Below are 12,640 nucleotides of genomic sequence, written 5' to 3' on the forward strand. Positions count from 1 at the left end.
TCCTTTTGTGTGTTTTGTTAAAGACGAATTATTTGCTAATTTTAATTAAAAATAGCAATTAGTAGTGTTTATATGCCTGGAAAGAGGAAACAATTAATTAAAGGGTGAGTGGGAGCAAACAGGACATGACAAATGAAGATTTCAGTAGTGCTGGTAGCCAGGACAAGCAGAATCCATTTTACACCACACCAAACAGGAAGACATTTGCTGATTTGGAACTAATTGGGTTTACTTCTGAGTAAACAATTCATAGGCTCTTGCCAGTGGAGCAGACATTGCAGGACTCACATGGGGGAAACAGCGCTGCTATAGCCGTATGGACCACATCCAGCCAATAGCAGAATAGCTGTGCCTCAGCTCTGGCTAAAACACCTTGTTGGGAGAGTACCCAGTATGCACAGGTCCGTCTGATACAACCTCCTCCTCCTCCTCCCTCCAGAAATATTATCTAAAACTACAAAAAGAAATCTAAAGTTAGTTATACTATTGGAATGCAGATCTAAAACCCTTGTTTATCTTTTTGCAAAGTTTACCAGTTACTTTACTTTTTACCAGTTTTCCGTAGGGAACACATCAGCTGAAGCAAATGAATGCCAAATTAAAGTAGTGTGAAGGTAAGAATGTTTTGCATTGAAAAAAGAAAAGGGGTTGCTCAGAGAACATGCTAATACTGCAAACGATACCCTGCCTCAAAAAGGACAGAGATGTTCAGCAGAAGGCAGAAACACAGTATTAAACAAAGAAGGGCAAAGCAATAATGTAAGTAGCAGGTCAGAGGCTGGAATATTTTTTACACTCTATAATGGATTACATTCCAGATGCCCAATTAGCTGTAGGTATTTCTTCAAACTGGATTGCATGACCTGAAAATTTACAGCACCTTAGAAAACAGGATAACATAGCGTTGTTTTACCAAAAAACCTACGGAACAGTTCCTCTTTGAAAACGATGAGGTTGCTGGCCAGGGAGATTGAATATACAGCCCCGCAATTCAAGCTCACACACAGCGAAAGTTGCGCTTTCTAAGCAATAGCAGCTAGGCATAAAACACAATGATTTCTGCTTTGCTCAATGATAGCCGCACAGATCATATCTACTGGCTTATCCTGAACTTCCTTGTTTTTTATGAGCTTGGGTTTTGAAAGTAATCTGTATAGTAACCTAAACAAAACTGGGTTACATATACTTACACACCTAGACTCGCAGAAAGACACAGAGACAAGGGTTGTTGTGGTTAAGTTCGCAGAAATACAAGACCTTTGTGTTACAGCTTTTTTTAAAAAAGGCACAGAATCTAAAAATTAATTGTACATTAAATTTTGAATTCTCTTTCTCAAATAAGGATAATGTAGCCTTTTCTGTTTCATCTTTTAACACTTCATTTACTGCTAAACAACATCTATTTCCGAATGACCCCAACGCTTCTGCATCAACAGACTTTCCAGATGCCCTAGGCAATTGCACAGATTTATCACTTCTGTGATAGAAAAGCACTTCCAATCTGGAGGAGGGACATTGCGCTTCCATGTGTAAGGCAGCTATTTCAGAAGCAGGCTTGCGACTCCCTCTCCTGCAGTAAAGACCCAGCATGCCGCAGATAGGATGTGCTAGGTCTCTCATGGAGCCAACTGTGCAGAGTTCAGAGGCACTCCCTGCCAGCTGATTAATGGAGCAGTATTAATGCTTGAAGAGCTGGAAGTCACACAGGCAAGATGGAAAGAAAGCGCCACAATGGCAATGTGAAATCAGAAGATATAGATGCTTTGGGGGGGGTTAACAAACAATGCCCCTCCATTAACGTGTTGAGTGCTTTGCCCATGTTGCACCTCACCAGAATACGGAAGATCTAAATATGCAGGACCTTCTGCAAATACAACCATACTCAAGCTCCCTTCTGCAAATGAGCTTTTGATACATACCTCAGCGGCTTCTTTCTCCCCAAAGATCCACTAGAATCAGGCTTGCCAACCTCCAGGCGGTGGCTGGCTGGAGATCTCCAGGGATTACAACTCATATCCAGGCAACCCAGATCAGTTCCCCTAGCGAAAATGGCTGCTGTAGAAGGTGGACTCTATGGCATTATACCCCACTGAAATCTCTATGCCATTATACCCTTCCTAAACGCCGCCCTTCTCAGGCTCCACTCCTCAAATATCCACCTATTTCCCAACCCAGAGCTGGCAACCCTAACTAGAATCAGTATGGTCAACCAGATATCTCAAAAAAAGTTGTAATATATGCAATGTGGCTGGTCCCAGGTAGTTAGCTAGCTGCTACATTTTGTACCAGCTGAAGTTTTTAAATTGTCTTTTAGGACAGTCCACATGACAAGTGAAATCAACAGCTGTCCATACTCGAGCATTCTCTGTTGTGGATCCTCACATGGTGATAAGGTTGCTAGCTCTGGGTTGGGAAATTTCTGGAGATTACTGAATAAGGCGGGAGGAAAGGGACCTCATAGAGTCCACTCTCCACAACAGCCATTTTCTCAAGGGGAACTGAATGCTGTCATCTGGAGATCAGGTGTAATTCCTGGATATATCCAGCTCCCATCTAGAGGTTGGCAGCCCAACCTGTGTGAAACAACAGAAGGCTACTATCATTCCTGAAAATATGTAAAATGGATTGGGGGCATTTTGTATAGGGAATACTGTTGTGGTTTTAATGCCTGTGGAAAGTTAATAATTTAATTTTACTGTTTTGATTGCATTGCAATTTAATTTTTTTCTCTAACCCACCTTAAGTCTCTATGAAAAGGGAAAGAAAAAAATAAGAAACAAAATAATGATCAACCCTCAAGGTTACGGTTACATGAGTGAGCATGGCCACACAAAAGAAAGAAATAAGTGCAAAAACGAAAGAAATCCCAACTCCTCGTACAACACTGTACAGTATGAAGCTCATCTCTATTCTTTGACCCACTAGAGTTGCTTTGCTAAACTATTTTCTTACACTACAGGCATTTCTGATTAGTAGGGTTGCCAACCTCCAGGTGGTGGCTGGAGATCTGCTATTACAACTGATCTTCAGCCGATAGAGATCAGTTCACCTGGAGAAAATGGCCGCTTCGGTAACTGGATTCTATGGCATTGAAGTCCCTCCCCTCTCCAAACCCTGCCCTCCTCAGGTTCCGCCTCCAAAATCTCCAGGTATTTCCCAACCCGGAGCTGGCAACCCTACTGATTACTACATGTTGCTTCCACTAGCTGAAGGTTGGGTGATATGGCTGAACCTGTTAAAGATATTTTCATATAGGAAGAATCTTACCACAATGCAAAATGTTGAACTATCGAAACCAGTCTATGACGGTCTTCTTGCACTAAAAATCTAACATTTTTACAACTCCATGTTCCACCATTCTTTCCATAGTGTAAATTTCATCTTTTGCTCCACAGAATGCTTGAGCTGGAGTTTTGATTCCTTGGGAACAAGCTTTCAAAATGCGTGCTGCAACCCTGTTCACAGTTTTTTCAAGTTTTCCTTGAATCCTCTGCAATGTTAGAGGATTTGAACCTGATATAAATGTTATTGAAGCAAATCAAATGTGCACAGCATTCAGCCAGGACTCTTGTGTGAGTTAAGGAAGATAATTCAGATGTACTTCTCTACCAAGATACTGTTGTGAAAGAACCCCAAATCGAGATGATTGGCTGCTAGTCTGCATAATCCTTTTAGTAAGAGTAACCTCCAGTGTAATCCTAAATACAGTTTCCTGAGACTAAGCCTCATTGAATAAACCTGAATAGATTGGCTTAGGGTTGCTCCTTGGAAAGCCTTGCAATTGCAATACAATTAAATAATATAAAATAAAATAGTTTTAAAAATTCTGCCCAGCAGTTCAGTGTGGTTAGTTCACAGCCTATTGGCTAAGAGATGTACCATTCAAGGAAGGAAGGAAAGTCTTGCCGCTGCACAACACTGTGTGATATCTTCCTACATGAGCATACAGTGTGTTTTAGATTGGACATCAATGCATGGTGTTCCTGAATGTTTTTGTCAAAACTGAACAGGCTTTGCCAGAAATCTATGGCATTTTATGAATTGAATTAGTTAGAATTGACCCTTGTTTAATACTTCTTTGAATTGATATGCTTATTAGTTATGTATTTTATGTACTGTATAAATTATTAAATAGCAAATGGCATCTTGCTTTAGTCTTTTCATATTGGGCTTTTTCTTTGCCTTATTGGCACTAGTCTTTTTGTTTGGTTGTTTCGTTTTAGTTCTCCATCCATCTCAGGGTGGTGTAGTGGTTAAGAGCAGCGGACTCTAATCTGGAGAAGTGAGTTTGATTCCTTGCTCCTCCACATGAGTAGAGGACTCTTAACAGCTCATTCCTGAGCCTTGCAGCGGCCAGGGACAGCATGGCCATGGCGCTGCCGTGGCGCTTCCAAATAGGTTTCCCGGGCACTGCAAGCTAAAAAATGCCTTTTAAAAAAGAAAAATTAGAAAATGGGGGAAACAGACCCGTAGAAAACAGCGATGCTGCACCAACAAAAAGCTAGTGTGGCACTGCTGTTTCTGCAGGGGACAACCCTGAGCTAGAAGGGGTAAGGAAGCTGACTAAAGTCAGCTCCGCCCCTGGGAATGCCCCGGGAACGCCCCCCCCCCCACGCCGGCACCACAGTTCTCTTTCAGGATTTAGGTCCCTGAGAGCCTGCAGTGGCGGCGGAGCTCAGTGCAGCTCTGCAGCACCCTGGCACCAACGGAAATGCCCCCTGTGCCAGCGTAAGTGCCCCTTATTCCATGATAAGAGGGCGCTTATGCTGGCACAGGGTTCACGCCGCCTCCACACCACTTTCAGCCCCAAGCTCAGGAAAGGGCTGTAAACTGGAGAACCAGATTAGATTCCCCACTCCTCTACATGCAGCCTGCTGGGTGACCTTGGGCTAGTCACAGTTCTCTCAGAACTCTGCCCCACCTACCACTCACCCTCCCTGTTGTGGGGGGGGGGAGGGAAGTTGATTGTAAGCGGCTTTGGGAGTCCTTTTGGTAGAGAAAAATGTGGTATAAAAACCAACTCTTATTCTTCATCTGAAATCTGACATCAAATGTAGTAACTCGTTAAAGCAGGTTCACTCATGCAGATTTCTTGGTTGTCCCAGATCCCAGTCAACTTTGAATCCAAGTTTCCAATTAAAATGTTGCTTGGGGGTCTTTATAAAGTATAATGATAAAGAAGACTATGCTTGCACATATTTAATTAAGTTCAAGCATCTTTTTAATAAAGTCAGTAAGGCTAATAAGGAGCTCCAAAATAAGCACACATTACTTTCAGAACTGATACAAGACTAAATGTCTACTAAATATACTTTTATCAGCGCTGGTACAGGAACATGGACATTTTCCATAGATCAGGAAGGGGACACATAATCATAGTATCTCTCAGAAAGAGAATGGTAAAAGTTAACACTGAAAGGGGGAATCATTAATTTTTTTACCATCTATTTCATTTTGATCACTAAATTATTAGTTTCACTTTCAATAGTATGTTCTGGTTATTTCATTATGCCTCTTAAAACCTCAAGAAAATAGCATCCCAAATGGCAAAGCACAATGTGTTTTAGAGCTCCTCCTCCCTTTGCTCAATCCTTTTCTTTCTTTTTTATGAATCTCCAGATAGAAGGCTTCTTCTCAAAAATTATAGTACAGCAGTGATAGGGATGGTCATACTGAAACTCATTAATATAACTTGTTTTCCTATTATTAGCACCATCTGAGCCTGTTAAAAATCTTAACCAGGGCTTTAATTTTTCCCAGGAGAGCTTTAAATTAATTAGTGGTTTACATGCTAACAAAGAATCTGATACATTCATAAATCAATCTAACACCAGAGGATTACAAAAAGGGAGGGGATATATTCATCTGGGACCTCATATTCGGTTAACGTGGTGTGTTCCTACAAAAGGGTGCAGGTGTGAAATGGATACAGAGAGGAAGGCATGATAATCACTTTGTATCACTTAAAGCCACAGCAGGGAACCCAGCAAATAAGGGCCTCTGGCCCACCCTGAATGAAATCTATGCCAACATGAAAGACAATGTTACACAACTGATTCCACTTTAACCATCATAAATAAATAGCTTGAACACCATGAATTATGCTACAGGCCATGGAATACAAAGAACACACCAAAGTTACAAAAGTTAAAATTTTTATAGTATAGATTTTTTTATAGTGTGGTGTATCACTCTATAGGCTTCAAATCAGTAATGTAACAAGAACACTGAAAATCCGCTTTGTGCTTGAATGTGAATCATTACAAGTTCACGTTGCTGTTTCTATCTTTTAGATACATTCAAGGTTTTGTCTGTTTGTTTTAGTGAAACTTACTCTATCATGGTCAGCAATTCAGTGGTAAATTACAGTGTTTAAAAACACTATCAAAACCCCAACACATTCTTAAATGAATTAAATTCCTTTCAACAGAAATATAGTACATGTTACTGTCTGCTAAACTGTGGCCACTGAACTGGGCAAATCTAAGAATATATCCACAAGGCAGACAAAGTGGTCTAAAAGTTACTCCCTCTCCCAGAAAAAGAAGCCTTGAAACTGCAGTTATGTGAAAGTAGCAACTACTAAACTCTAATTCTGAGCGCTCAGCCAAATTAAAGTTTTCAAGATGTTTTGGGAGATGGAAGCTGTGACAGATAAAGCCCATTCCTGAAGGGAGGGGTGGCTCCATGGCAGCCGGGAGCAGAGCAGCCACGCCACCTCCTCAAAGTCTTCTCGACTGCCACAGGGACAAAAAAAGAATTTTAAAAAATTAAAAAATTAAAAGAGAGGAAAATGCCCCATTGCACAAAGTGGCTGTGCCACCAAAAAAGGTGGTGCAGCCACGCCGCAGCTCAGTGGGGCATTCCTGGGGCGAACGGGGTTAGGAAGCTGCCCAAAGGCAGCTCCACTACCGGGAAATCCCTGCCGGTATGGTGTAGTGGTTAAGAGCGGTGGTTTGGAGTGGTGGAGTCTGATCTGGAGAACCGGGTTTGATTCCCCACTCCTCCACATGAGCGGTGGAGGCTAATCTGGCGAACTGGATTTGTCTCCCCACTTCTACACACGAAGCCAGCTCTTCCTTAAGTAGTAGAGAAAGTCGGTATATAAAAACCAACTCTTCTTCTTCTACCTACACCAGTGTGGAGTCATGGCAGCTCCTAAGGAGCTTCACCACCCCCTTCAGGAATGAGCTGCCCAAGGTAGGCAACACCCGTCCCAATGCAGGCCCAGTCCCACACAAGCAACCCTGAAATATTAAGGTTGCGTCCGCTGGCCATCTCTGAAAAATTACAACTGATTTCTCTCTGTGTATTTGTATGTGTCTCTCTGTCTCTGACCAAGTTTAAACTACTTTTTTTTTTAGTTCTCTTGCACATACACTAATGTTGAAAGCTGGTTTCAGAGTACCTTCTGAAAGTGACATGTGAATTTCATTTCAATATACCTTGTAGGCAAAGATTTTAATTTCTGAGAAGCTGTATATTGCTGTTTCAACTGAGATAGTTTCATTATAAAAGAGGAGTGGTAAGGCCACTCCTAAGAAAACCTTCACTTGATCCATCTGATCTGGGCACTGATTTTGCCTGGATTTCTATAATGCACTCTTCATGACACAAGTCACACAAACCATGCTTTAGCATTCATTATTGTCAATTCTCAGGCTTGGGTGATCTTACTCCTTTGTTTCCCAGCTTGAAAATCAATCACTACGGCTTTTGCAGTTCACACTTGTTTGGCATGATACACAAGTCTCAAATTATGGTCTATACTCTTCTTTTCAAACCAGGATTCCCAACCACTGTGTGATCCTGGTTAGGAGGTTAAAAAATGTGGTTTTGATGTAAAACCAACTCATAATTTGTCACAAAAGCAGAAGTGACTGATCTCCAAGCTGCAGAGTGAGATTCCCCCCCACACACACACATACACACACATAGGAAGGAGAGAGACTATATGATCTGGAGGAGGAGGAGGAAGAAGAAGAAGCTTACAATTGCCTTCCCTTCCTCTCCCAACAACAGACATCTTGTGAGGTAGGTGGGGCTGAGAGAGTTCTGCGAGAACTGTGACTAGCCCAAGGTCACCCAGCAGGCTGCATGTGGAGGAGTGGGGAATCAAACCCAGTTCTCCATATTAGAATCCTCCCCTCTTAACCACTATACCATGCTGGCTCTCAATTGTGCCTATGGATTTACCTTTAAATATTGTTCAGAAATTACAGCTGGTCCAGAATAGAAATATAAAGGGCCAGGATAAAAAAAATTTTAAAAAAAAATAACGAAACAGGGTCGGAATTTTAATTTTAGGCATTTATTGTATGTATTATATGGTTCTACTGCATTTAAAAAAAATAGTAATCAATCTTCAGCCTCAGTGAAAAATGCTTTTTTAAAAATTACTCAAAATGCATAGCATCAAGACTGTACAACAGTCTATGACAGGAGTCCTCAACCTTTTTCAGGCTGCAGCACATTTAAATTGTGACACAAGGTGGTGGCTGCAACCACCAAAGGATTGCCACAGGAGGCACAGCCAACCACAAAATGGCTGCTGCAGGAGGAGGAGCCAACTAAAATATAGCCAGGAAGGAATGTTAAATATAACTCTAATATAACAGTAAGTTCTGTTAAACGGGATGCCTTTGTAAATAAACATATTGTTTTAAAATATTTTCTTGCATACACACAGCTTACCTTCAGCCACACAGTGGAGATCCTTGTGCTGCGGTAGCAGCTATTGTCAAATAAACATTTTTAAAGATCTGCAAAGCCGATCAGATCTTCAATAGCCCATCAGAAGGCCTGCTGGGTAAATGCACAGGCCATCCCAGCCTACTTCCTAAAAATACTTGGCAGGCACCTATGGGTGCCCATGGGCTCTATGTTTAGGGCTCTCGTCTATGGCATTAGATGATGATAACTCCCATGTATACTGTAGATATAAATGTGGTGTAGTGTTGGGCTAGAATCTAGGAAATCCAGTTTCGAATCCCCTCTCGCGCCATGGAAGCTTGCTGGATGACCTTGGCCCAGTCACACGCCTAACCCACCTCACAGGGTTGTTGTGAGGATAAAACGGAGGAGAAGAGAATGATGTAAGCTGCTTTGGGTTCTCACCGGGGTGAAAGGCAGGATATAAAGTAAATAAATTGTGTATGATAACACATTTTAATAGTCCACCGTTTTCCGTTGTTTTTTTAAATTCAGTTTCATGATGTGTTGCTTGTTCTGTTGCAACAGTAAAAGTGTTTCTATCAAAATATACACTGTTTGGTATTTACTACAAACGTTTTCTATTTTCAAACTTTTCAATAGTGCTCTTTTACTAGCAGTCTAGGGAGGTCCATCTGGCCACTTCATTGCTTTTTTTGGGGGGGGGGCATTAGTTTAAAACTATATTGTTAGAGGATTTTTTCCCTCAAGTGAAAATGCCTGGAACAGGAAATTACGCACTACCAATCATTATGATTCCATTGTTTTTTTACAATGTATTCAGATTGCTTTCTTTAAAAGAATTACTGATGGAATATTACGTATTTTGTGATTGCGTTTCATGATTAGTAGTTTCTGATCATAGGTTTTACAGATATGCAGTACCAGATACATCAAGTATTCCTGTCTTCAGTTAAAGTACAAACATCTACTTTTCAGCCCTTACTTTTCTCTCTTTGTTGTTAACCATTGCATTACTGCTTCCTGCGGCAGTGACTCCCGTACTACCTGGAATGGACAAGAGATTCCACCACCATCCCATCTTTCTTGCAAGTTCTGTTGCTGTAGACAAAATACAACAGCTGGGTGCAGTTAGAACAGAGATTAGCGGGGAACCCTTTGTGCAAAGAAACAAATCCAAAACAGTTTATTCTGAACACAACTCATGCTGAGAAGGTAGCCGTGTAAACTGGCCCTTGTTTTTGAAGAGGGAAGCCAAATGACAGGCAACTGGAAAGTGGGAGAAGTAGAGGTCAAAAAGTTCTCCTGCCATATGCTCTTGCTGCAGGGCCCATATGTGATACAACATTGCAGGTGGCAGATATTACCCTTAAATGTTGCTGGCACTGCTCTCAACATGTCCCCCTGCTACTTCTTCAATTTGGCTTAATGAGCAATACTAACCAGGAAATGATGTTAATGGGAAAGTTTCCACTTCCCATGTAAACTATAGCTTAAATTCCTACTACAGAATGACTACTGGAAATATATGGCACATGGTGGTAAGAATTATCAGGAGAAAACTTTATCGCAGCATAAATATTACAGTTACACCCAATTAGTTTTGAATAAGCCAGTGGAATTCTCTTTGGCATTCAAGAACTCTTCTGAGGCTAGCAGTACAAATCCAAAGCACAGCTGCACCATTCTAAACCCATTGATTTCAGTGGACCTAGAAGGGTGTAACTGTGTTCAGGATTGTACCATAAGCTCTTCCACCACTGCTGGTATTCATACAATGTTTTTGTTTTGTTTTTTAAATACAGAACAGTGGCCCAGAGCAGAGAAGACAAATCTACAATCATGTATCTGCACATGTAAGATGTCTTTGGAATTCAACTCATAACATTTACGTATTCACTGGTTGCACCATCAGTGGGCTAAGACTTACCACTGAGCATCAAGAAACAACAGGGTAAAGGGACAGGCAACAGCCTTCTAGGGTCTAGCCCTGATGCTGCTGAGGCAGGCCACACAAGCGGTGAGACCGTGAAAGATGCTGGTTGCAATTAGCATCCTGCTGCTGCTGCAGCTGCTGCTTACCCAGCCACTGGTAGAATCGTGGAAGTTGCCTACAGCACTGCCGCTATATCTGCACTGACCACATGTAAGCACAGTTAACAGAAGCATCTGCCCCAGAAAGTGGTGAATCCTTACAGCTGCCCCAGAAAGTGGTGAATCCTTACAGCTGCACCTAGCAGGTACTCTTGTAACCTCTGAGACAGACATATGGTACCGATTCTGTACTTTGGGGTTATGCTCGTAAACCCATTTCATACATACTAAGAGAAGTGTGCAGGAGAGAAGAAGCATTCACATATCCCCAGCATGAAAAGCAACATCCACTCTGAGCCAACTGGCAAGAGGGGAATAAAAACTTGGCACAGACATACCATTTTCTTTAACAACGCTGCAACAAACTTAATATGGGCTACTAATAGCACATTATGAATCACATGGCATTATTTCTGAATAATCTTTAAGCATTGTTCATTTGTTGCTGACTCCAACGTCTTACACGATGAACTCTGATGTCACCAATATTCAATATTCTGTAGCAGGTCCTCTACCAAAGATTGTGCTTTTTCATTAGATGGTGGGACAAGTATACCTCTCCATGAATATCTGTGGATAGTTTTTCACTACAACACACATCTTCTTTTGATTGCTTTCATCCACAATTAAGGATATGAAAGTATAAATGATTCATCAAATAGAGTAATTTGATAACATTTGCTCTAATCGTCACTTTTTAGAAGACTACAGTCACATTTACAGTGTGGCAGAGATGTGAGTTCTGAAAGTTAGATGACAACCAGGCAAGATCCACACTTCAATTTCCTTTTAAAAATAGGGAATTAGAAGTGTGAGTTGCTCACATGTCTGAAAGTTGCATAAATAGAACAACCTATGAACTAAAGTTAATGTTTGGCCACCTTATGTGCATCACTCTGTTTGTGTGAGGGGTGAAAGAAGTCTGAGACATAAAAAGATCTCTTATTTGCTCAAACTAAAAAGAAAATCTAACCTAGAAAGTTGCGTAAATGCTAAGCATCACCTGACCTGTTCTGGTATATTGCTATGTGGTATTGGGACACTATCTCCAGAAGTTTTTAGCAGGCACTGCAAGACCAGTTTTTTTATTAGTAGTTTTAATGGGGTGTAAAGGTAAAGGTTCCCTGTGCAAGCACCGGGTCATTCCTGACCCATGGGGTGACGTCACATCCAGATGTTTACTAGGCAGACTTTGTTTATGGGGTGGTTTGCCAGTGCCTTCCCCAGTCATCTTCCCTTTACCCCCAGCAAGCTAAATACTCATTTTACCAACCTCGGAAGGATGGACGGCTGAAACAACCTTAAGCCGGCTACCTGAAACCCACTCCCGTCGGGATCGGACTCAGGTCATGAGCAGAGCTTGGACTGCAGTACTGCAGCTTACCACTCTGTGCCACGGGGCTCAATGGGGTGTAGGCTGCAGGAAAACCACTTCTGCTTCTCACTTCTGCTTCTGCTTCTGTGAGGGCCTCCTGCGGCCTCTGGAAGGCTGTGTGGCCGCTGCCGCCGAGCGTGCCGCGCTCCCCCCGCCCTGGAAGGGTCGGGGGAAGCCTGCTGCGGCCCCCAGAAGTCCGCGCGGCCGGGGCCGCCCGGCGCGCCGCGCTCCCCCCGCCATGGAAGGGCCGGGGGAAGCCTGCTGCGGTCCTCAGAAGGCCGCGCAGTTGCGGCTGCCGGGCGCGCCGTGCTCCCCCCGCCCTGGAAAGGCCGGGGGAAGCCTGCTGCGGCCCCCAGAAGGCCCCGCGGCTGCGGGGCGCGCCGCGCTCCCCCCGCCCTGGAAGGGCCGGGGGAAGCCTGCTGCGGCCCTCAGAAGGCCGCGTGGCCGCAGCCGCCGATCGCATCGCGCTCCCCCCGCCCTGGAAGGGCCGGGGGAAGC

General features: G+C 42.9%; 1 protein-coding gene across 1 annotated transcript in view; it reads right to left on the reverse strand.

The window, feature by feature from the left end:
• Positions 1-12,640, reverse strand: part of NCKAP5 (NCK associated protein 5) — a 649,908-nt gene that overhangs the window by 384,993 nt on the left and 252,275 nt on the right. The gene's annotated exons all lie outside the window — the stretch shown is intronic.

This window comes from Euleptes europaea, chromosome 15 (assembly GCF_029931775.1).
Source record: "Euleptes europaea isolate rEulEur1 chromosome 15, rEulEur1.hap1, whole genome shotgun sequence".
Lineage (NCBI taxonomy): Eukaryota > Metazoa > Chordata > Lepidosauria > Squamata > Sphaerodactylidae > Euleptes > Euleptes europaea.